At 44.8% G+C, this 25899-nt stretch overlaps 1 protein-coding gene across 2 annotated transcripts in view; it reads right to left on the bottom strand.

The window, feature by feature from the left end:
- Nucleotides 1-24830, bottom strand: part of LOC111875021 (platelet binding protein GspB) — a 187115-nt gene extending 162285 nt beyond the window's left edge. For both annotated transcript variants that reach the window (XM_033755689.1, XM_033755691.1), the window contains exon 1: nt 24655-24830. The gene's annotated coding sequence lies outside the window, so the exon portion shown is untranslated. The remainder of the gene's footprint in view (nt 1-24654) is intronic.
- Between the last annotated feature and the right edge of the window lie 1069 nt (nt 24831-25899).

The following is a 25899-nucleotide window of genomic DNA, read 5'->3' as shown; positions in this document are numbered from 1 at the left end:
TTAAAGTGATGTTCACGTGTTTCTTTTATTGAAATTAGTGGTCATTACATCTCAGCGACCATATCCATGAATATTATCACCGTTGAAGCATTCAGTCACTACTGTAATGAAGACAATACGATATCAGTGACAGCAACAACACGACTCATGGAACACTCTGAATAATACAGAGAGACATACATCCTTGTGATGTGTGGCAAACCAGGAAATATCCGCCCTCGCCCCATGCGTTATTCACCGGACTCCTCTCGCAATCGAATTCACATGAGTTCAGGTGCGCAGGTTCGTTATGTCGCTAATGATCTAGTTGCACTGGAAAACTTAATATCTCTTGCAAGATTTGAGGTTTTCACGGCGGTGACTATGAAGAAAGCAGTCTTCTGGGATTTGGCACCGTGTATATGTGGTGTTAATCGACGTTTCGGAGGAACGTATCGCCTCCATCTTCAGGGTATAACGAAAAATATAAGAAATCCGCAGGCGAAGAGACCGTGAGAACCGGTAAAAGCAGACTGGTCTGCAAAATGTGTCACACTTCGTGCCAAGTGAAGTTCTCTTATTAGTTTAACAATGATTACCAACTGCACACATTTCACGACTCTGAAGTGAAAAAGAGCGAATGACGAACTGAAAAAGACGTGAGATAAAACAGTTGCGGACAACGTCGTGAAGACGTATAAGTAATGGAGGTATAGCTCCACCAATCTTGAGCTCGGAAGATGATGGAGGTGAGTGGTCGGTTTCACGCTCCTACCTCTTACCGCCGGGCAAACAGCCCCCCCCCCACACCACCAAATCCACTGGATAGGAAACTGGGTGAGCCTCAGAGGCGGTCTGTACGCTGTGAAGTAGAGGAAATTTTCTTGCCAATATCGGGAATCAAACCCCTACCGTCCAGTCCCTTAAACTGTCGCTGTACCGACTGAACCATCCCGGCTCCATACATGTAGTATGTAAAAGGTAAGGCTGTCCCTGTGCTAAACTAATTAAGCACTACGCCATGAAGGCGTATGGGGGAGTCGATGTATATATCCACATTTTCTTGACCGCGGTACTAGCTGGAGGTGAGTGGTTAGCTTCACGCCCCGCCCGCTATACCCCCAGTACCTACTGGATAGGAGGCTGGGTGGGTCAAAGAGCAGGTCTATACGACATGGAACCCCTTGGTCGTCCAGCCCGCAGGCAGTCGCCATACCGACTTCATTATCCGTTTTACGTATAATAGGAAATAAAGAAAAAAGTTGTTTCATGCACGTTCCTGTGACGGGTTATCTTATGGCTTTCTCTACAAGCTCAGGTCGAAACATTGTTCGGTACCGAGTTGCGGACGAGAGACGAGCAAGGGCGCGTGTGAGTGTGATTTTAACCGAAACTGGAATATTCCTACATATTTTAAATGAAATATCCTTAAACTTTGTTCAGCAATTCTGGAATTATCTCAAACACACGGAAGGGTGGGCAAACGGATGACTGATACCTGATCCAAAGTGATGGGAAGGGTAATTAATGCCCTTTCCGGGAATCGACCTCAGGTCAATCTGTTGTCAATACCATCCCCCACCTCTCGTCTTTATGTCCGTTTCGTTGTCATATCACGCTGCGTGCGTACAAGCTTCTGTTAGCTTTAGCCACCCAATTTGACTGGCGGAAACTGCTGACATTCGTCTTATTGGTTGGTTCGTTTGCTCCAATAAAGAAAAATGAGGCTCTATGAACGGCAGAGCCCGGTATTTTGTTATGTCCGAACATCAATATTAACCTGCAAACTGTCAAGAACCGGAAACAGAGTCTCTACCCCAAAACTCTTTCTGTAATCTGTGAAAGTATACTCGTATAATCACTGCAATCCCATGGTTCCGGCCAATTTACCTTTCTACATCCGTTCCTCTTGTACCTTACGTCGCCGAGGTTTTTCTTTTTTCAATTGATCATTTTACAGACAGTAGGACTCCTTGGACGGGTGATCAGCTCGTCGCAAGACCTCTACCTTAACACAGGACAACACAAACACAGAATAAACACATACACATACCAAGCATCCATGCCTTGTGTGGGATTCGAACCCACGATCCCGGCTTCAGAGCTAGCGAAGACAGTAATCTACTGTTCCCGTCCAAAATCGAACCCCCCGATTCTCAGATGATCCAGCGCCTGAGAAGCTATCCATTCCATAGTGTTCCCTATTCTGCACCAAATGAATCCGGTCCACATCATCTCATTATATTTTTTTATGATTCATTTTAATATTATCCAGCATCTTATGTAGGCCATTCAAGTGACTGCCTATGTTCCAGGGTTACTACCGAAGCTTTAGATGCGTACAAAGTTTTGAGTGGAGAACCTGAACGTTCTGGGAAATGGGACCGTGAGGCTGAAGTAACAGAATGTTAGTTAGCTGGGCGTCCGCTAGGAGAGTCTCTTGTCCCCGCCAGGAATCGAACGCTATTCCCCGTGCACGAAGCCTGTAACCCAGCCGCTCACGGCTCTTTCCTTCTCACTTCTAACATACAAACTTAAATTTCGCACCGTCGACTTGTTCGAGTATTATTTGGGAACGTCTGCTTGTAGAAACTGGGTGCAAGTCATTAATAACTATCAGGGAGAAAATTAACCGTGAAAATAAAGGAGATAACAATGTTTGAGAGAGTAATGGCGGATGGGGGGAAGCACCAAGAAATTATCGAAGTTGTATAAGTCGCCTGGGGAGACGACTGGAAATACTCCTCTGTGACGTCACACTACTGTGGCCGCCATATTGTCCTCTCCACAGCCTCAGAAGGCACGCCAGGCTGGGCCCGGTTTTGTTTTGAAAGCCAGTAATTATATTACTGTTATGTGTATGAGGGAATATAGACGGGGTTTGGATTGACAATTAGGTTTATTGACCATTTACAGTTCGTAAATACAAATACGTAACTACAGCGCTATCGCTAATTCACACAATCTGCAGTTCACTGCAGAACATGCTAAAGTCTTCTCAGTTTGCTTTCACTAGCCGTTTCCTCGTAACGGATCTTAACAATGTCCTCTGCTTATGTCCTTACCGCCTGGCAAGTGTATCACAAATCCCAATAAACTGTAGACTTGTCCTGCGTATAATACCTCGGCACAGATCGCGTAGAAAACTGTTCAATTATTGTTAGGAACCCGTTGTCTAGCAGTGGGCGTTGTTTACAGAGTCATTACTTAGCAACGGGTCTACATACTAGTGCACAATATTGTATAACAACGGCACATCCACCCGGTTTACACGGAAAAGTTAGGCTAAATAAAGTTGTCTCTGTGCTTAATTAATAAAGCATAGTGGCATAGCTACGCTATTCTTGACATGGGCAATAGATGGAGATCAGTGGTCAGCTTCGCGTCTCGGTCGCTTTACCCCCAGGGAAGAAGCCCCCGGGAACGCACTGGATAGGAGGCCGGGCAAGCCCAAGAATCGGTCTGCAATTTAGACTAAGTTGATGATAGAATAATTGTACCAAAAACCGGACCTGAAGATGGCACAATGTGCCGAAACATGCTGCCCTAGTTGTGTTGATGGGAATATAATAAATATTTTCTACAGTGATTTACACAACAGGGTGCAACAAAATATTACTAATTTTACAATCCCATTTCCTTCCAAATTCTTCGCTTCCTAATCATCTTATAATCTAAGCTCCTGTCAGTTATGCAACAACGCTTACGGCATCGGGCGGTATGATGAATGTAGGGGATTTTGCAGGAAGCGGTAGCGACATAAACAAGGTACTACCCGGTATTTGCCTGCAGAATCTGGGAAAACCCAGGAAAAACTTCAGGATAACCCTGAACTTTCAAATACAACTCTAACGCCCTGTTCGGCTTGGGCTATTGAAAGCATCGTTACAAAACCATACTCTTTATGCAACACCACCGTAATGATGCTGAGAGAGATTTATGGTAACACAGTGTGCCGATAGAGTTCTGCAGAATGCGCTGGTTTCAGGCGGTGCTTACTCTACAGGTAGGCCGCGCCATAGCTCAGGCGGTTAGTCACTGGCTTCCCATCGCGGCGGCCCTGGTTCGATCTAGGGTCTGGCCAAGTGGGATTTGTGGTGGACAAAGTGGCGCTGGGGCAGGTTTTCTCCGAGTACTTCGGTTTCCCCTGCCAATCTTAATTCCACCAATTGCTCCACAATAACCCTCACCTATCATCTGGGGCTGGTACAATAGGCCAGAAGTGGCCGCAGTACAAGGGACTTAGTCCCACCTCACTAGCAATAAAAATGAAAAATAAAAAAAACTCTACAGGTAGATTAATCTATCAATAATCCTAGGCGTTACTGAAGAATGTGTATTTGGCAGATCCCGAAACATGCGTCTCGTATTTTTTTCTCAATATAAGAGGTTATGATGTTATACATATGTTGCGTTTTCGGAAAGCTCGAAAAACAAACCCACTCGTCATCAGCTTGGTGCAATTTAGGATTCCAAAGTGTTACACCTTGCAGGATTCGAATCTCGCGACCTAAGCACATTTATAACACATCATTCAAATGGTGCAGGTCAAATTAATGTTGCAGTTTTCAGATACGGTTTTCATGGCTGCTGATCTGCCGGTATGTGACGCATATAAAGATGCAGCTCACTGACGTTTCAGAGGAATTTAATGCCTTCGTTTTCGTGGTTAACAAAGCGACAATCCAGCAAAAAGACTACGATTTTTTCGTGGCCAATATCTGAACCAGGCTTCGCATGAGCGCTCATGCTTCTTTCTGATCGGTTTACTTTTCGACCCCGAAGATAGACGTCATTTCCTCCGAAACGTCGATAAGCTTCTATAAGATTACACAGCATCACATAGCAGAATATTGTACCCTTCATGACCACAGATATGCGCACTTCAAAATTCCCTCGCTCTGTGACCAGAAACGTAGCGGGTCCGATATGAAGCTCCAACTTAGGGACCATGAACATGATAATATGCTGCCTGATATAGGCTATCACACATCATAGGGGATGGTGACAGATGCGTACGGAGCAATGATGTAATGATGATTAGGGGGGGAAATACGGTAGAAATACGGAAATATCCCTGCTGCAATGCCACTTCGATCACGGCGAATCATAAATGTAGACACTACTGACTGAACCCGACGTTTCGAGATGACAAGCATTTGTGTAACTATGGGAGATACGGCTTTGTGAATGCAAACAACCAAGTTTTAGTTGCATTCAAATGCTTTCGTGTCAGTGCGCCCCTCAAAGAAGACGAGAAGCCGCCTTTGCATCTACTGTGTATACAAGAGCTTAGTGTACAGTGTGTTATCAGCTGACTCCGACTGGAGCTATGCAAACACGAAATGACGTTTCGAAACGCAAACTTGAAGCAAGTCTAAAATACTTTTAATCTCATAAAGCTACAAAATCGTTGTCAGGGATTTGCGAATCCTAAGTTGTATTTATCTTCAGACGGAGGTATTCACACGTAAGTTAATCCCAGCCAAGAGGACTAAAACAGTAACCTCCTAACACACTACTGCCACTAATACCATCGCTACTATAATAAACCCTTGCTAATCCGGATCGATATATGAATAATGCTGTTCACAGTTCAGTACGTACTTCAAAACACACACCTCATTTAGGAAGGAACACGAGTCACTGGTCTGTTCAGACAAAACTTGAGAGTCTCTGCAACCTGCTTATTACATTCAAAAACAAGTACAACTTCTGGGTCTTCTATCGGTCAATAACTATACTGGGTTTGATTTGTTTCATTCTGGTCCGTCACAATCTAAAAAAACTTTTAATTAGCATCAAGGAATTTTATACAATTTTTAAAACTTACATTCCCAGGAAACTGCTGTGTTTATGAAATGTTCTATTCTGTGTACTATGTATTGTAGCATATAAGTGTACGTACTTTGCGTGTAAACAAATTATGTGATAGTGGTTTCCTATTTGTAGTGATGTTTGCCCTCTGAAGATGGTCCACAGAGACCGAAACATGTAAGGGTGTTCAGTTTTTATGTAGTAAAAAACTTACGGTCACATTGGACGGAGTGATTTATAATTTGTAACTATATTGGCTTTTTATAGATTTTAAATAAAAGATCTACACGATATTTTGTTATTTATTTTCGTTAGAACTACTCATATCATTAAACTTTTCATTTGTTTGTGTTCTAGGTTTCTTGCCCTTTATTACTACCTTTTGCTTCAGTAATCCGGATGGTCTCCCCTCCCCCCTTACTCCGGAGTAGCGAGGGTTCACTGTACTACCGCCACCGCTACTACTAAAACCCTCTTCAGTGTACGTTATACCTCGAATATGCAAGCTAACGGAATACGAGCTCCTGGATACTGGTTCTGGTAAGAACCTAATCTAGTAAGTAGGATCTGAGGTTCTCACACCGGTGGTTATGAACAGTTCTATCTTCTGGTATATGACGCCGTGTAGTACACTGGGAACCAACCGAAGAGCAAGCCGGGAATGATACCAGCGTGAAAGCAGGTAGTAACGAAACGTCGGTTGACTTTCAATGGAATACATTGCGTTAGATCCCAGGAGAATCTTAGTGCATTTCTACTGCTGACGTGGCAGTGAACTTCACTGTCCGAAAATTACGCACCGTCAATGACGCTTTAGCCAGAGCACAGCTATACATCTGTAGCAGCGGTGGTGGCCCATAGGGCTGTGAGACGTCGAGGCTCCCACAGATAGCGGTAAGGTTGCCAGCCTTAAGCGCCGCCCGAAATTTACCACCCCAAAGAAGGTTCCTGGTACTCATTTCTGTTAGAGGCTGAGTCGATCCCAGGGCCACAGTGCGGCTGGAAGGATTAGTCACATTAAAAATATTCACCTCATCGGGTCTCGAATACGCGACCTTCTAGCTTGTAGCACAGTGCCTCAACCAACCTCGCTACTGTAACCAACATGCAAAAAGAATATACCCCACTGTACAGAATTTAACTGAACATGCAACCCTCCGTCCAACATGATGAGTATGCCTCAGGCCATGACGTTGGTTGCAAAGTTCACAAAATGCCACTCCCACTTGCAGGGAACACATGGAAGTCCACGTAACGAGTGCATTACAACAAACTGAAGGGGAGATCAAGTTACCCCGAGGCGCGAGTACGAGTTCAATCAATAGACCCGGTTTCGTAGCTAACTGTATAATCCATTACACTTCCCTATTTCATTTGCTCTGCTGATTAAAATTACCCGCACTTTTTATTCGGTTCGATGATTTACAAAAAATTCAAATTGTATTCACAAACCAACAGATTTTGTCTTTTCTAACTCTTAGCGACCAGTCCCTATCGCGGTTATGCTAAAGACTAAACAACCGAGGAATATGAGTTCGATTTCTGGCAGAAGTAATCTATTATAGCATTTGCCTGGAGGGACTATGGGCAACCACGAGAAACCTCAGTTATGACAGTCGATATCACGGCCTCTCGGATACGGGTCTGGAGCGATACCGCTCCGCCATGATGATTATGAACTCCGAAGTATGCTCTAGTTGAAGAAAGCAGTCTTCTGGGATGTGGCACCGTGTAGATGTGGTGTTAACCGACGTTTCGGAGGAACGTATCGTCTCCATCTTCAGGGTAGAAGGAAAAATAAGACATCCGCAAGCGAAGAGACCGTGAGAACCGATACAAGCAGACTTCTTTCTTCATAGTCACCGCCGTGAAAACCTCAAATCTGTAACCGCTCACTTCTTTGGGTCCCTTACGTTGTGCGCCACGCTGTTACCGTCCTCCCTTTATCCTACGTTCGTGCTCCACTTATCACCGTCCTCCCTCTTCTCGTGGATGTCTAGAAGTTAGGTGGGGAGGGAGGAGAATTGTGATTGTTGGAGCTGGTACGCGAGAGCAGGTAAAGACGGGAGTATCTGGGTTCTGTTCGGTAATTTGTAGAGCTGAGTTCATATCCCGGGTCTTATACGGGTCTGGCTCGGGCAGGGCAGGAAGAACCTTTCACTACAATCACACACCTCTTTCGACCGTTGCACTTAGTGGTCATTTAATTCCCTCCAGCTTACGGAATACAACTGAATTTATTAGTACACTTAATTTGAACTTTACTTATAATACTTTACGGAAGGGTCGTAGTTGTAAATTTTGTGTCCGACTTTGCCGAAAGTTGTATGAAGACTCCTCGAGGTGGAATGCACTCTCTCTGAATCCTGTGGTCCACGAACCCCAGACTCCAAGAGAAATCCACTCCTCCACTTCTGCCATTGGTTAAGTTTTCAAACTAGGAGGTTCCCTAAATTTTGAATTCCCATCATGTTGCTTTGCTATGTGATTCTGGCAGATGCTGACCTGACGCTAAGGTTGACAGCCCCTTGATGCATTACGATCAGGGTATGAGGCTCCGGCCGTCCCACTTCTAAGTTATAGCTGTCCCAAGCTGTCAGCTCTCAAGATCCCAAAGACTTTCCGACTTTGCTGAAACTGCCAGAATTCCAGGAAAGTACCAGATGTTACTTCCTGTCCACATAGCAAAACTTGAACTATGTCCCTTCCGCGTGTAAGAGCTATCTGCCGGATCTCTTTCTTTGTAATTTTGTAATCTTAACTTAATACAGATTTAATTAACACACAACAGTCCTCCAATCAGAATGAACGGTTACAAATCTTACATATGCTCTGGTTAGCTACAGATTGCGCCCTTAACTTAGCTGGGTCACACAGCAATCCAACTCGCCACATGTTACAACAGTACAGAAGAGCACAGTTCGGGGGGTATGAACGTATTGCCCCTACCCACTGTATCTTGCTCGCATTATTTACAGAGCCGCAAAGCTCACTCTCGAAGAGTAATGCGCATGCGTAGCTACAAAACATAAGAAGCGAGATAAGGATAGACTAATGTTAGCGTTTTGTATTTCACGGCTGTAATGAGGGTATATGAAACAGTTGACTATGAGTAATTACGTCGCTGCGTGTAAAGAAAACAAGACGTTACACCTGAAGGCAAGGCAGGTTCACACTAGCACGACTTGGACACTGAACAGTTTAGCGTCAAAGAACTCTTTGTGGTTAACTGGAACGGCGTTAAGAGGCCCTTCCTGGCCTGTCATGCTGGTATTGCCTAGAGGTACTCAAGGTATGGATCTCTGTTAGGTAGCGGCCCTACGACGGGCTGATCCCCCGTCTAAGGAATAATACCGATTAGGAAACTGCAGTGACACGAAGAATTTAACGGATGCCTAAGCTCAAAGAGGGAACAACAGGAATATAAGAAGAAGAAAAAGAAAAAGCCTAGAGGGATTGATAAAAACCATGAGAAGCCTAAATCTGGATTGCCAGACGACGTTAAATCCGGGAACTTCTCAATGACGTACCGCTGTTTCAGTCTGCTTGATTACTACTTATTTAAGCACTAGATTGACTTATTGTTGCTTTAATTTAGAACGAATCTTAACAACTTAAAGTAGGCCTATATTAGTAACCATATGCGACGTCTGCTTTAACATTCAGTAACTGTCCACATAATGTAACCTATCTGTGGGTAGCAAGTGTCATAACATCTTAAGGGGTAGCCTGTCCGTGACCTTATTAAAGAAGATTTTGAAGAAACTGACATATTACCATTGGAAGTTACATAATCTGAGCTACTGACATTACTGTGAAGTAAACAGCAAATTAAAATTCAAGAAATTTAAATCAGAAATATTTGTGAGCACATATGTATGTACGTAAATATTTACGAAATCAAGTATATTTCATCATAAAATACAATATAAATAATTCATGTTGCTCAGCCTTAAATTTTTATTTTCCTCAATTAACTTATATTTTGGCGAGAAATAAATGTTCTATCAATAATGTAATTCATGATATAGCTGTTTTTATGTGACAGATCGCAAAGAGGGCTATGTTCTCAGTTAGCTGCAGCGCGGTCTCAGTTCAACTGAGGTCGTAATCTGAGCGGTGAAATGCAAAAATCAATAAATATGAGACCCACACCATCTAGTTATCTCATAGATATTGACCGGTTGAGACTCATCTTATACTGAATGGACAAAAAATATGTAGAGCGTCTCCGTGTAATTCATAAACAGATTACAAGTATATCAGATATAGAAACAATCAAAGCCAAACCCAGCAGGAAGAAAGAATAATGGCTGTACTCGGAAAAATGTTTCAGCATTTTTATATAATTCTTAGTAATTGAATTATTCCTTATTCTCTGCTCTTGTAAGAAGGGCCTAAGCTTTATGCGCCCATCGTATCATTATTCTTGTTATTAGTCACATGGTTTAAGGGTATGTTCTAACTTCGCATATCCTCAGTGCGTACACATGAAACTCGCACCTGTATGAAAGAGGCTTTGGACTGTAACATCTGTGTTTATACCAGCCAGGCTCTACTTTAAGCCAATAATACAACCCGTCTCTACTTACAAGATAAAAGTACCAAGAAGAGGTTACCTCAATACAACACAAGGAGTCCGAAAGTTACCTGAGCGGCATCAGTCTTGTTCCTCCTGGCGTTTCGTTGTGGAGGGTAGTGGAGTAATGGAGAGGTGATCTAGTCCACTTCGAGCTACGAGACTGGTTATTTTGAACGAGATCTGCTGCTCATGCAGTGGTAAATCTGTCTTCTGGGATGCAACGCTGTGTAGTCTGGTGTATGTCTGTAAACGTTTCGGAGGAACCTGCCCACTTGATCTTCACTATACGTCATCACATCCCATAAGAGACAGATCTTCCGATTATTATGAGCCTCCTATTCAATGGGTACCGGGGTCTCTTTCCCGGGGATAAGGCGGCCTGGGCGTAAAACTGACCACTCACTTCCAACTAGTTACGTCAAGAAAATTTGGATCTATACATCCACTCCCCCATACGTCTTCATGACGTAGCGCTTAATTAGTTAAGCATAGGGACAACTTCACATTTTACCTTACCTTTACGTGATTTTCATAGCGCTTCAGTTGTGACACCCTGACGAGTGAGAGACGTCTGCCAGTCTAGGCACCTTTACCTGCTTTTACGGGCGTGAATATGTGCTGAAAGTCTAAAAAATTTATTGTTGGGGCAAAAAGTATAAATATTTTGGTAATTTCGAGGAATTTATTAAATATACATATATATAGCACTAACTTCGCCGACAAACGGCGGTCGCTCGGTCGGTATAGTTCTTTTGCGGACTAAAGCCACGGAGTTTGTTTTGTTTTTTATATATATATGGAGACGAGAAAATTCTCTTGCTCTTGCCAGGAATCAAACCTGAGCCATCGAGCCTGCAGCCCGTCGCTATACCGACTGAGCTAGCCCGGCTCTCGTTCACAACTGCAATTAAATTAAATATGATGGCCGCTGAGCGGAAGCAGAAATCTGCCTCACAGAGTCTTCAAACGAGAGGAAGCCAAGAGACTGCTTTACTTAATTTAGTTACCACTGAGTGAGACTGCAGGAGCAGATGCGCGAGTCCTGCTAAGCCGACAGGGGATGATGAACATATTCAAAGCCTTTCTGAGAGTCGTTATTATAATCCTTATGTAATCGTTCACTTTCAGAGGATTACAGAGACGCTTCTGTAGGCCTTAAGAGATTTCCAATCACCAATTACGTACTAACGACACTGCAGCCTAACTGCGGTCGCAATGCGCGTCGTGATAAGACGTCTGTTACACATTATTGTATTGGTCGTTCACTCTACCGTTGTGGAGGCAAAGCAATTCGGAAAAAAACTCGATCTGTATATTTTCTTGCGTGTAAACTTCAAATTTGCGGTCTAGAAAACCGAGGTTAACGGCCGTGGGGATCCGTTGCGCTGACCACGTGATACCCTCTATCCGCAGAATCTGGCACTAACTTCGCCGACAAGCGGCGGTCCCTCGGTCGGTATAGTTTTCTTGCGGACTACAGGCCACGGAGTAGACTTCAAATGTTATTCTCTGTCGGAATATTGATGTCACTGGTCGCAGTCCCCTCCCTCCCACCACTCCTTCTCTCTGTACGCATACAATAAGCTGTCTGGCTTCCCCCATTTTGTTTCCCCGCTGAAATCTTTATTCCGACAGACAGTACGAGTAGATAGAGTTCTTGGATTTGGGATTCACAGCGGTGGTTTTGAAGAATGAGTTGTAATGCAGTAGAGTTCAGAGGAAGCATGGTCGAAGAGTAAGCCAAGAAAGAACCCAGCTTACCACCTGCTTCTAATTGTGTCTTTCTCCGCTTATTCCTCGACCATGAAGATGGATATTGTAGCGTGTACAGATGGGCGCTGCAATGCAATGATGCTGATATAGGCAAGTATATCAGAGCCGTTCCTAGGTAACGGCCCGGTAAACACTTTTACAAATCGACTGAATTATCGTGCCTCGTTTACCCTTTATTTTAGAGAGTGAGTGTAACTTTTTGGAGCACCCAGTATCTGATAATGCTCTGGGCTAGGGTGCGGGAATATCCTTCATAAATGAGACGGAACATCTCAGTTAAGACACGAAGAGACTTTCCATCTCTTCGTGTAGTACAAGAGAATTTAATCAACTGGCGTTTTCAAGAAAGCAGTCTTCTGGGATGTGGCGCCATGTCGATAGTGAGTTGACCGACGTTTCGGAGGAAAGTATCGCCTCCATTTTCAGGGTAGAAGAAAAAAGAGAAGAAACTCTGAGAGCGAGGGACCAGCGAGAGCAGGTGCTCACAGAGTAATGTAATCTTGCATGGCCTTTCAACTTATGTAGCAGCTTTAAGAATTGTTCCAGAAGAGAATTCTCATGTTCTCTTTAACAGGGCTACAATACCAGAAACATAACTGCCGATTCGCTTAATTAGCACTGAGTCTCAAACGTCGCTTACGTTTCTTATAGCCGTTGTCTTGTGTCTACGTCAAACTGTCAGCACTTACACTACTTAACCTCCATGTGACCCGCAGAAGTAATCCTAGATTAACGTGGGCTTTTGGCATGCTGGTCCTCTGGGAGCCCGATGCTGAGGAACATGTCGCATTTACTGCCACATAACTTGACATGCTCGTCCTCTGGGAGCCCGATGCTGAGGAACATGTCGCATTTACTGCCACATAACTTGACATGCTCGTCCTCTGGGAGCCCGATGCTGAGGAACATGTCGCATTTACTGCCACATAACTTGACATGCTCGTCCTCTGGGAGCCCGATGCTGAGGAACATGTCGCATTTACTGCCACAGAACTTGGCACGCTCTTCCTCTGGGAGCCCCATGCTGAGGAACACGGCCCATTTACTGCCACAGAACTTGGCATGCTCCTCCTCTGGGAGCCCCATGCTGAGGAACATGTCGCATTTACTGCCACAGAACTTGGCATGCTCGTCCTCTGGGAGCCCGATGCTGAGGAACACGGCCCATTTACTGCCACAGAACTTGGCATGCTCCTCCTCTGGGAGCCCGATGCTGGGGAACATGTCGCATTTACTGCCACAGAACTTGACGTTTGCAACAGCGACTTGGAGCCTGGGGTTACAATTTCTTGACCAGCTGAGCGGCTACTGGCATCTACAGATGAAATATCTGCCTCGTAATGAAATAAATAACTAAAACTGAGCTCAGTTCATCTTGAGAAGCTGACAATTGATCAGAAAAGTCCATTACCGTACTCACAACAGGCCGCCATTCGTCCTAATTCTAAGCCGAATGAATGCATTCCGCTTACTTTCACAGCATTTCTCTAATATCAACGTTAATATTACTCGTACATGTACATGTGCCCTGTTCCGAACGGTTTCCGAGATACAGCTATTTCACTGTACACTGTATAGACGAGCAACACGCCACGTCCTCACACGCGTTGCAAAGTGCGTTGATGTTGACGGCGGAATTTCGACTTTTTCCGTACTATGAAATTTCATAACGTCTGTCATAAGAATTTATTTTCTTGACCAGCTGAATGACAACCAGCAGACAAAATACGAATAGGTAGGGTCAGCAAAAATTCCTACTGAGTGGATTCAGAATTGATTGGATTTAAGTGGCTCAGAATGACTTCTTTGATGACAACGATAAGATGAAACTTAAGCATCACCGTAACTCAGCTGTTAAAGTAAGCGGCGAGTTAAAGGCAGAGGGGCAGATAATGGGCCCGACCTTATCATCGTACGGAAGTATCGAAGTGCGCATGTGCGACGGACTGCCAAGAGACTCTCGACACTACAACAGCTGTGATTGAAAAGTCGATCGATTCTCCTCCGTACCATCCGCACAATTATCCGGAACTCATCCAATTACTTTGCTTCGCGGACACGGGTCTCTTTCTCCAATAACCGCCCCACGCGTTTGTTTTGACGTTACGGCTCGTTTATGAGAGGAAAACAGCACAACGAATGATTACTGTACGTGTGCCCCTCGCCACATCTAAACATGGCGAACATGCGAAAGTCTGAGGTGGGTCACGTACTCTTTATGGGTTACTGTACGAGCCTCTTCTTGCCTAGCCTATACAGCGCAAAATGACAGAATAAATTATGAATGAAGACTTGGGAAGGAACTGGAAGAGAGAAAGTGCCGGGATAGCTCAGTAGACATAGCGACGGGCTACAGGCTTTAAATTACCGTCAGGGGCAAGATTTTTCTCTTTTACAGTTTCAAAACCTACTCTGGGGCCCACCCGCCCTCCTATCCAATGGGTACCAGGAGATTTCCCCGGGGTTAAAGCGGTCGGGACGCGAAGCTGACCATTCACCTCTATCTAGTGCCGAGGTCAGGAACTGTGGAGCAATACCTCCAATCCCGATATGTCCCCATACCGTGGTTCTTTACTAATTAACCACATTGACAACTTTACCTTTTTTTTTGGACGAGAGCGGTCGTGGTACTATCCAAAAATTCGCCGCAAGGCGCTAAATAAATCCACAAACAATCTCAGTGAGAATATCCGGTGTCTTGGCCGTGAGTCGAACCGAGCACCTCTCAAATATGAGCCCAGAAAGTCATCGTATTCCACCGAGGTATTTTTTGGGCAGGTTTCCTAAGGCACTGAGAAAAATCATGAAAAATCTGTCAGCAGGGGCTGTCACTCGGCAGAGAACTCCATATGCTGCCACACAACGATCTGAACTATGCCAGACGCAACAAATGGACGGGACTTTCGAAATAAACGCGTCCCATCTCTAGTAAAATTTTCCACAGATAACCCACTCCACTGATCCATATTCAGATCTCGGTTTTATTGAACAAGCACGCTATGAACACTGGGACGTTGTTTTCGATAAAGGAAATGACTGCAATTCCGACTGAAGCAGAGGTACCTCTCACACTACTGCGTGGCGGACTTACCATTACTAACAAGAACGATTTCTACGTAGTGACAGGATAGGGAAGCCTTGGGATATTATATATGCAACTAAACACGTGATTACTATATTCGGATGGCCAACTTAGGCTTCTCGGAAGTGCCAATTTCCGAAACCAAGCATGCGCATTAATGCTCCCCTTTCGGTAAGCAATTCAATGATTGGGGACTTCCATCTTGGCGCTATAGTCCGATAGTCCCTGTGCTAAATTAAGCACCACACAAAATGTATGAAGAATACACTTGGGCATTAAATGGACGTGTCAGCTTCACGTCCCCGCCCGCTTTACTCTCAAACAACGAGGCCCTAGTACTAATTTGAAAGGAAGATGAGTGGCTTTGAAGTAGGTCTGGCAGATGTGGAGAAGAGGAAAATGACTCTCCGGTAGTCCTGCCTTTTAAGCCTATCACTATACTGAACTATGCAGGCTCCAATCAGACACTTTGCCTCGTATGAAGCCAGATTCAAGAGGTATTAGAACTCCTTACGTTGCACTCGGTAGCGTAGTTGGTTGAGACGTGTCACAAGCTGGAATATCGCGGGTTCGATTCCCGATGCGGTCATTGTATTCTTTAATTCATCTAATCCTTCATGCCACTACATGGCCCTGGGGTCGACTCATCTTCTAAAAGAAATGAGTACCAGAAATCTTCCTGGGGGGTAAAGAGCGGCCGGCGCGTAAGGTTGACGTCACTGTACAGATAATGTGGGAGCCTCGACGTCTTACAACCCTATGGGCCTCCATGACCTGTTACATGGATAACGTTTCCTATTCTAGGACTCCTTACTTGATGGATCAGTTCATCAAGAATGCTCAGTCTCAGCAGAGTAAAGGAAACCGAAGAGAAAGGCTCCGATTCCTGACCAAAATGCTGGGCTTCACGTGGCAGGGACACCGGGGTCGGCCCTGAATACGCCGGGCTTCACGTGGCAGGGACAGCGTGGTCTGCCCTGAATACGCCGGGCTTCGCGTGGCAGGGACACCGAGTCGGCCCTGAATACGCCGGGCTTCGCGTGGCAGGGACACCGTGGTCGGCCCTGAATACGCCGGGCTTCACGTGGCAGGGACACCGTGGTGGGCCCTGAATACGCCGGGCTTCACAAGGGGAGCGTAGCTGGTCGCTTGCCTCGAGCCTCCATACGCCGGCTTTCGTTTTGTTGTTCCACATGGCCAGTGTCAACGTGTCGCCGTAATGTATGCATTGACACGGCGATTTGTGGGCAAACATGAACGTGTTCTGCTTGAGTAGAAAGTCGCACATAATTTTATTCGTAACGTCAGTGTGTCCTTATGTTTTATACACGAAAGTACAGGATGTACCATTTCAAACGTAACCCAAACTACAAAAATATACGGAAGATCACGGGTGACATCAATATTGCCTCATTTGATGATTAACAATCCATTAAGACATATGATCTCGGCACTAGATGGAGGTGAGTGGTCAGCTTCACGCTCCGGCAGTTTTATCCTCGGCGAATGAGTCCGGTACGCACTGGAGAGGAGACTATATGGGCCCCACAGCCAGTCTGGACGCTCTAGAAAAGTAAAAATCTCTCACCCCTGCCGGGAATCGAAATCCGAAAGTCCGGAATGCAGCCCGTCGCTGTACCGACTGAGCTAATTAGGCTCCTAAAAATCCTAAACGAGGACCGTAACAGGAAGTTCCATTGTTGTTACACAATTTTAAGGAGCTGGTACAATGAAATTAATAGAGTAAATATAAACAAGAAGTTCCGGGATGAACTAACCGCTTACTTTCCTTGATATATGGACCGCATAGAAAATGACGGCTCCAACAATTCTTTTATTGTTGCATGTGTGGATTCGATGCCGCGATAACGTTTTTACCGAGGCGTTGCTTAGCAACAATAGTGGGATACACATACAGACAGACTGATGGAAGCGTACGCCGTTAAGTTGGACTCGGGTGCCATGACATATATACCAAGTTTCATAAAGATTGGTCCAACCATTCAAAAGTTGATAAAGGGTGGATGCACACGCACATGGACAGCATGACGATTGCATAGCCCTGCTTTTGTTTTTAAACAAGGCAAGCAGGATTAAAATTATGCATGAAAAGTAATGGAGGGCAGATTAACTCAAGTCTGGTAAAGATATCCCTGTAACAGGCCGTAGAGGTCCATATTGTTATGAGACGTCGAGGCTCCCACATTTACCAGACAATCAGTTCACAGATGGCGGTGAGGTCAGCTTCACGCGCAGGCCTCACTTTACCCCCAGGAAGATTCCTCGTACTCATTTCTGTTAGAGGGTGAATCGACTCCAGGGCCACAGTGCAGCTGGAAGGATTATGACAACTGAAAAATCCAATGACCTCATAGGGAATTGAACCCGCGACCTTCCGGCTTGTAGCATAGTGCCTCAACCAACTACCCGCAGGTATATGGTATACGTCCATGTCTACACTGTAAGCACAACGTGCTAGGATTGCCGGATCCACACACACACAACGGTGAACAATGGACAACTAGCGCCGGTGGCTGATAGTGGCCGTCTGCCAAACTAAAATCGTGCCGGACCATGGAACGCCGGGTGTGAGAGGTACGGCCTGTACTTCCTTGTCAGGATACGAACTGCTAAATGTTTCATGAACAGCAGCAAAAGATTTAGATGTGACACGTTCTGCTCGTGAATACACAATGTTCGCCATCATCAGAGCTTCTGCGTAACTGGAACAGCAGCCTAGCAACCAAGGTGACACTGACTTGAGTATCACTAGGAAAGCATGGGGAGTCCGTTATACGAGGGGGAACGGACAGCTTCTAATTTCATTTATGCATCACAGAAGGCCGATTGCTGAGTTGCATTTTAAATGGCACACCCTGTATAATATGAGTACAGCTGACACGCATACGATATACTGACCACAAAAACAGCCTTCACAGCCCGAACCGTGTCTATGTGTATTACAGTATGAGCGAAGGGGTTAAAACAGGCGGTCCAGCCGTCAGAAAAATTATGAAAGAAAAAAATATGGAAAGTCAAAAATGAGTAAGAAAAATATGAAGCGAGATAGATAATTAAACGACTGCCAGAAAAACGAAAGCAAAATAAAACGCGAAGGAGAGGAAACTGCAAATAACGAACAAGTAAACTTGCACCATGAAACAGACTCGTTCCTGATAAGGTAGCAGTAGCTTAGCTAATCGGTAAGCTTCCACTATTTACTAGAACCCTGCGGTCCATACAGAGTTAAATGAGCCATTTACCTACCCTTTAGGGGCGCGCCATAGCTCAAGCGGTTAGTCGCTGGCTTCCCACCGCGGAGGCCCGCGTTCGATCCCGGGTCTGGTCAAGTGAGATCTGTGGTGGACAAAGTGGCGCTGGGGCAGGTTTTCTCTGAGTACTTCGGTATCCCCTGCCAAACTTCATTCCTCCAATTGCTCCACAATCACCCTCACCTATCATCTGGGGCTGGTACAATAGGCCAGAAGTGGCCGCACTACAAGGGACTTAGTCCCAGCCCACTAGCAATAAAAAAAAATTACCTGCCCTTTGGTCGTCCAGCCCGTAACCTGTCGCTATACAGACTGAGCTACCCCGGCTCCTCCCTCGTTATTTTTTTTTCCTTGGCACTACAGCCCCAGTGGGCCTAGGCCTACCTCCATGAACTTCTCCGTCTACTTCGGTTTTTCTAGATCTTACACATCCGGTAGGATTCCTTGGGCGGGTAATCAGCTCGTCGCAAGGCCTCTACCTGTACTCAAACACAGAAAAACGCACATAAACATCCATGCCCTCAGTGGGATTCGAACCCACGATCCCGGCTTCCGAGCGAGCGAAGACAGTGAATGCCTTAGACCGCTCGGCTACCGTGACCGGCCCCTCGTTCTTAAAGCAGATAGAAATTCTTAACACAAAAAGTATTAGAAGAAGTGGAATAATCATTCATGCGACTGGTTCACACTTTTTCCGCTGGTGGCACTGTGTACGTCAAGGTAGGCACGGTACATAAATAAGTGAGCTTGTCTCCATTGCCGTCAATTGCTGAGTATGACTCTCATAAATGACAGATCCGTCCTCTCGTCAGAACGGGCGCCCTACTTCGACAAACTCGTAGCTGTCAAACGGCAATTAGAATCTAGTCATGAACTCCAAATGGGGCATGAAACCAAGGATGGACTGACTTTGACTTTCACACTGTCGTCACACGCCACACATGACACTGTCCCTGCAATATGAAGGCGTACCGAAATATTCGCTACCGGCACAACGCGCACTCCAATCCTNCCCCCCAACACAGAAGCGTCGCGCAGAACCCTACCCAGAGGAACAGATGAGGTGACCGGTTATGGAAATTCAAACCGCCGAGAATATGCATCACCAGTGCGACCAGTAACCACACACCTCTCTCTCTCTGGTACATTCCAACAACTCAACCAGATCTGATGGATCCAATCCTGGGCCACAACCTCCATGATTATCGTTCGGTTCGGCAAGAACACTGCAAGTTGGGAGTCTGCATGCTACTTAGACGAACAGGTAACTTATTGAAGAAAGCAGTCTTCTGGGATGTGGCGCCGTTCAGATATTCTGTTAACCGACGTTTCGGAGGAACGTATCGCCTCATCTTCATGGTAGAAGAAAAAAAGAAGAAAATCCGCAGGCGAAGAACCAGGATAGGGACCAGTGGAGAGCTCTTGTGAACACGGTAAAAGTAAAAGTAAAAAGTAAAGCTATCCCTGTACCAGGCCGTGAAGACCCATAGGGTTGTGAGACGTTGAGGCTCCCATATTATCTAGACAATCGACTCAAAGATGGCGGCCGCGCTTTACTCCCCAGGAAAATTATTTAATTAATTCCTGGTACTCACTTCGGTTAGAGGCTGAGTCGACCCCAGGGCCATAGGACGGCTGGAAGGATTAGGTCAATAGAAAAAAATCCAATGACCTCATCGGGACTTGAACCTGCGACCTTCCGGCTTGTAGCATAGCCCCTCAACCAACTACGCTACCGCGAACATGGAAATGAACTTAATGAACCTTTGGGTTCCATAAAATGTTGAGAAATTCTTGAGTGGCTGCACAACTGGCAGCTTCTGGAGAAGGGCTCAGCTCCATGAAGTTAGATAGTTAGCATCGATTATAATACTTACTTAGCACTGATAAAAATGAGCGGATAATTCTTGGAGGCCGTAAGAGGTATACTGAGGTGCCCACTGGTCCCCAGAACCGGTCTGGAATCTATGGATAAGAGGAAGAGCTGTTGCTGCAGCCAGGAACTGAACTCTGGTTATCCAGCCCGTAGCCAGTCGTTATACTGACAACATTAACCAGGCTCCTATCAAATCCCACGTATTACTATTATACCGTAGTTTAACGGACACCCACGTACGAAAATATTCTTTGCTGTTGCAGCCCATTGCAGGAAGCTGTTAACATCGCAGACAGCTGATTTAGCCCTTTGTCTTGGGGTCTGCCGTGCGAAGTATGGTAAAGTGCAACAAACGAACATCAATGGTCTTTGTTCGTGGAAGGCTTGTGCAAATTGTTTCCATACTTTGCATCCAAACACTGACACCAGAATGCGCTCATGACAGGCTTTAGTTTCGCTCCTGTCAGAACATGAAAAGGCTTTTATGAAGCATCATCAGGATGCGTTCCATTCAGCACCTGAGCGTCACCCCGTGTTTCTGCACCCGAAAACACAACAGAATGGCGACTATAGTCGGAACTGTGCATTTCTGTATCAACTAGTGGCGTTTAACAGGGGTTACGAATAGGTGGCTCGAATAATATGGCTTCTGCCTTGTATTAGGGAGGTGATGGTTTCGAGTCTCAACCAAAACGCTGATTATATTCTTAGATTTCTGTGACCTTCCTCGGTTTCTCGAGACACACTGAGGGAAAAGTACCTCAAATTAAGTATTTTTCAATTCGTTATTCGGTAATCGTCCTCTCGGTCGATATATATTGTGACGTGACAATACATATATATATAAAGTAAACTAAAGCTATTCCTGTAACAGGCCGTGGAGGCCCATAGGGTTGTGAGACGTTGAGACTCCCACATTATCTGGACAATCGGCTCAAAGTTGGCGGTAAGGTTGTCAGCCTTACGCGCCGGCCGCGCTTTACTCCCCAGGAAAATTATTTAATNATATATATATATATATATATACTTACATGTCCCACTATTTGACAAATAACAGACAAACTGGATATTACATATGAACGAGGGACCTATATTCTATTAGAATGTACGGCATGTTTATACTACCTGAAGTTGAGCCAGAAATAGGGTCGAAACATATAACGGGTAAAAATAAAAACGCTATTAATATTAAGACGTGTTCCTCCGAGAAGGTGGTCCACTATCAACGGACTACACGGCTGTATATCCTGGAAGATAGAACTCGTTATAACCGCCGGTGTCAGGACCTCTGGACTCACATCATTACTACAAGACGCTGATGCTATTATGAGTCCTGGGACACCCTGTATATATATATATATATAAACAGAACAAGCTGCTAAACCATACACATGACAAATGTTTACAAAGTTTATACGTGAAAGGGTTAAAATAAAATTATCAAAACTGGCGCACTTGACAGGACGATACAGCCTATGTGCCTCCAATCACCTGCTCTGACAGACAGAACTATGAATAAAATAAGTTGTGAACTTATCATCCGAATATTTTTAAATTATTCTCTCTTGATGATTAAAACCTCGACATGTTTCCATCCTAGATGTCCATCTTCGAGGTGGAAACCATATATTAAAGGAAACTTTACAATTTGTACGCATGAATAAATGATGTGGAATGTCCAATTCATAAATGTTTCATGAAAGTTAAAAATAATACGTTAAAGTTCGCTGACGTCAATCTTAACTGATTCGACACGCTTTGTTGCTTTTGTGTCAGTGCTCTGATACGGGGCAGTGAGATGCGCCAAGTGTCCAGTACAACAATTAGTATTTAAACATCAAAACAAAATAAATCAGATATAATGAGATGGTGACTTCACACATCATTTTAACACAAAAATATAATGGAACAAGAAGCGGTGGGAAGAACTAATCGAGTCGAGTCGAGTCTTTTGTTACGACCGACGGTCAGTCGGTCAGTCTGTCTTGGAGTAAAGCACCCATCTGGGGCTTACGACCCGGTTTTTATTATTGTCAGACAGTTGCGGGATTATTGATATGGGGCGCTCTCTCTGACGAGAGGACGGGTCTGTCGTTTACAATTGCTGCTGGACCTCGCCAGCGCAGTCATTCTCGGGTCCGAGTCCCGTGGGACTCGTGAACATATTTTACTGTCTCAAATTCGTAACATCTCTTTTCGTCGCCTCCTAAGACTCGCAGGTGGAGGTATTCGACCCCACCTCCACACGGGATAAGAACTAATCACCCACCTTCCTTTCATTACATATTGAGTATTTGATACGACAAGGACCTCATAGAAAACACCGCGTTCAACTGTCCTTCAACTATTGCGTGTGTACTCGTTGCCGCTGGAAGCCGTTTGCCGAGCCGTTTCCCAGAAACGTCAGGGGAGGGCACACAGAGAGCAAGGTGATGTCATAAGCATTACATTTTTTAAATAAGAAATGCAAGCTAAAAATTAACCCTATCAGACTAAGTTCAGATTAAATGTTATCTGTTGGTTGCATCACTGTGTCAAAATGGCAGGGTAGGATCCAATTGAGGTTGCAGTATCTTGGGATGCAACGCTGTGTAATCTGCAAGAGGTATACAATAGTTTCGGAGGAATCTGATATTTCCGCCTTCAGGGATAGAAGTCCGGTAAAAAAAAACTTCAGATTACACAGCGCCATGCCCCAGAACGCAGTAATCCCATATTCACTGCCCTGACGACCTGAAATATCACAGTAATTATCGGCAGGAGTATATAGAAAGAAATAATGTATTAATTAGCTATACGACTACTAGATTATCAAGATTATTTTGCTCCACGTTTTTTCTTCTTCACGAGTGATCAGCTCGTCGCAAGGCCTCTACCTATTTTTTTTTTTGCTAGTGGGGTAGGACTAAGTCCCTTGTATTGCGACCACTTCTGGCCTGTACCAGCCCCAGATGACAGGTGAGGGTGATTGTGGAGCAATTGGTGGAATGAAGATTGGCAGGGGAAACCGAAGTACTCGGAGAAAACCTGCCCCAGCGCCACTTTGTCCACCACAAATCCCACTTAACCAGGCCAGGGATGGAACCCGGGCCGCCGCGGTGGGAAGCCAGCGACTAACCGCTTGAGCTATGGCGCGGTCGCCTCTCTACCTAAGTACAGGACAAAACAAACAGAATAAACACATACACATACCAAACATCCATGCCTTGTGTGGGATTCGAAACCACGATCCCGGTCTCTTAGCGAGCGAAGACAATACATGCCTTAGACCGCTCGCCTACCGTGACCGGCCTTTGATCCATCTAGCTATGTCAAATGGAGCATGTCTTTAATGGAACGGACACGACATTGAGTGACCGCGGTCGATTGGAACTAATTCCGAAACTCGCCTTCGAGGCTTGGTCAAAAACACTCTACACGGTACCTTCACCGAGACTCGAATCCCGGCTCTAGGGAATACAAAGATTACATTCTTGTGGAATGCGACTCCCTCTGGCAGATACGTGAAAACGTTTCGGAGGAAACTGCTGCCTCTATTTTCTAGGTAGAGGCTCTTGTACCCTAAAGTTGAAGGCAGCACATTCTTCCGAAAAGATTGCACCTACCTATCACACAACATGACGTCAGATCCCCCCCCCAAAAAAAAATTCATATTCACCGCATTACGAACCAGAAGTTTCATAGAAGGCACTCGTAAGATCGCGTCTTCTGAAATGTGACGTCGTGTAGTCTTGTAGCAAAATAACCTAAAAAAATCTAAAAACCAAAAACCTAACGTAAACATATCCACGGAAAGAACAAACTCTTTACGGTAAAAGGAAGTTAGAATTCAACAACAATCGAAACAGTTTAACAATTTTTGTAATTATCATTTTAACGAGGACGGTATGGATGCATTTTTCCCCATTATATCATACCAACGACACAAAATATACCCACTTTAAACGCTGGTCAATGTAGGGGTGAACAGTGCAGCCAACAATGGATGTTCATACCTGATAATGGCCGAAATATGAAGTAGATAGTTAAGGTATAGTGTTATCCTACAGAAGTTGTGCTGACGGAAATAAATACATATTTGTAGCAACGTTACGGAGGAAGCAGACTACAGGGCGTCACATTCCAGATGGTCAATAAATTGAAGAAGGAAGAAGTTTTTACACATCTCTAACTTAAACTAGACTCTGAAGTCAACATGGATGTGAGTACAGTGACACGAGGTTAAAAGAATGAAACACACAAAGCATAGCTCTGTAACTGGTTGACAAATTACCTTATGTCACTTTCATAATTGTTGCGCTTAACCACATTACAAAGACACCGCAGAATGAGTTGAAGGAACCACAACGAAGCACTGCCACTATGACACATACTGCATACGCACACAACGAACTTTCCACAGACACAGCGTCACAACAACTGAGCCGCGTGGCCGCCTGGTCATGCCACTCTCCCCTCCACCTGGAAGCTCAGCCATGGCCTTCGTTTTCACAGCACTGGGCTACCTTGTCTTGTCGGTCTTGTCCACTGAGGTCGAGCTCCGAAGGTATCCATCCCACACATGCAGTATGTATGTCGTGTAACCATGCAGTCTTCAAACTGAGACGCTTGGAGTCCGCTACAGACCATATCGAGGTTGATGATATTTTTAAAAGGCAATCTTCTGAGACTAAACTTTATGGTGATGGTATAACAGTAAAATTATTGTGTTTCTGGATATTACATTATATTAGATTCGATTCCCTGGATCCAAACTTAGTCAAATGAGTATGGGATGTGGAATATGTTGTTGTTGTTATTGTTGTTATTATTATTATTATTATTATTATTATTATCATCATCATTATTATTACTCTACTGCCCTTTGTTGGGCCTTCGCCGCTTTTTCAGTTTCTTGATCCTACACAGTCGGTAGGAGTCCTTGGACGGGGATCGGCCTGTCGCAAAGTCTCTACCTACACACAGAATAACACACAACTTTTCGGGGACTGAATCCTGTCTCCGTCTTCAGGTGGAACTTACTCAGTTTGGTCCATTCGACAGAGCTATTCCCCATCTCTGGACACCAGCACCAAAGTCAAAGTCACTTTACTACTGACGGTCGGACAGCCAGGCAGTCAGTCTGCCTGTCTTGGTGTCAAGTCCCATCTGGGGCTCATGACCAAGTATTAGATTCAGTTCGACTGTTACTGTCTTGTCCTTGTGGGGCGTCCTCTCTGACGACAGCGCGGGTCTGTCATTTGTCATAATAATCGTCAGCAGTAAGGTCAGCTGACAGAAAGTACAATATATTTGCATTTTAGTTCTATATGTTGCTAAATGCATATGCAATATACACAAGGCCTCTGTCAGTCGAACCAAAACAAGACAGGATACATAAACCAAGCACAGCAGAAACCTTCTGCGACAGTTAAGATATAGGTGTGAGGCCCTGTGTGTGTGTGTGTGTGTGTGTGTGGAGTTTTTTAATATTTTTAATGTTTGTCTTAGCACTCACAGATGGTTTATGTTGTGCTTG

The sequence above is a fragment of the Cryptotermes secundus genome, unplaced genomic scaffold (assembly GCF_002891405.2).
Source record: "Cryptotermes secundus unplaced genomic scaffold, Csec_1.0 scaffold1228, whole genome shotgun sequence".
Taxonomy (NCBI): Eukaryota; Metazoa; Arthropoda; class Insecta; order Blattodea; family Kalotermitidae; genus Cryptotermes; species Cryptotermes secundus.
The sequence above is the reverse complement of the archived record's forward strand: the minus strand, read 5'-3'. Positions and strand labels throughout refer to the sequence as shown.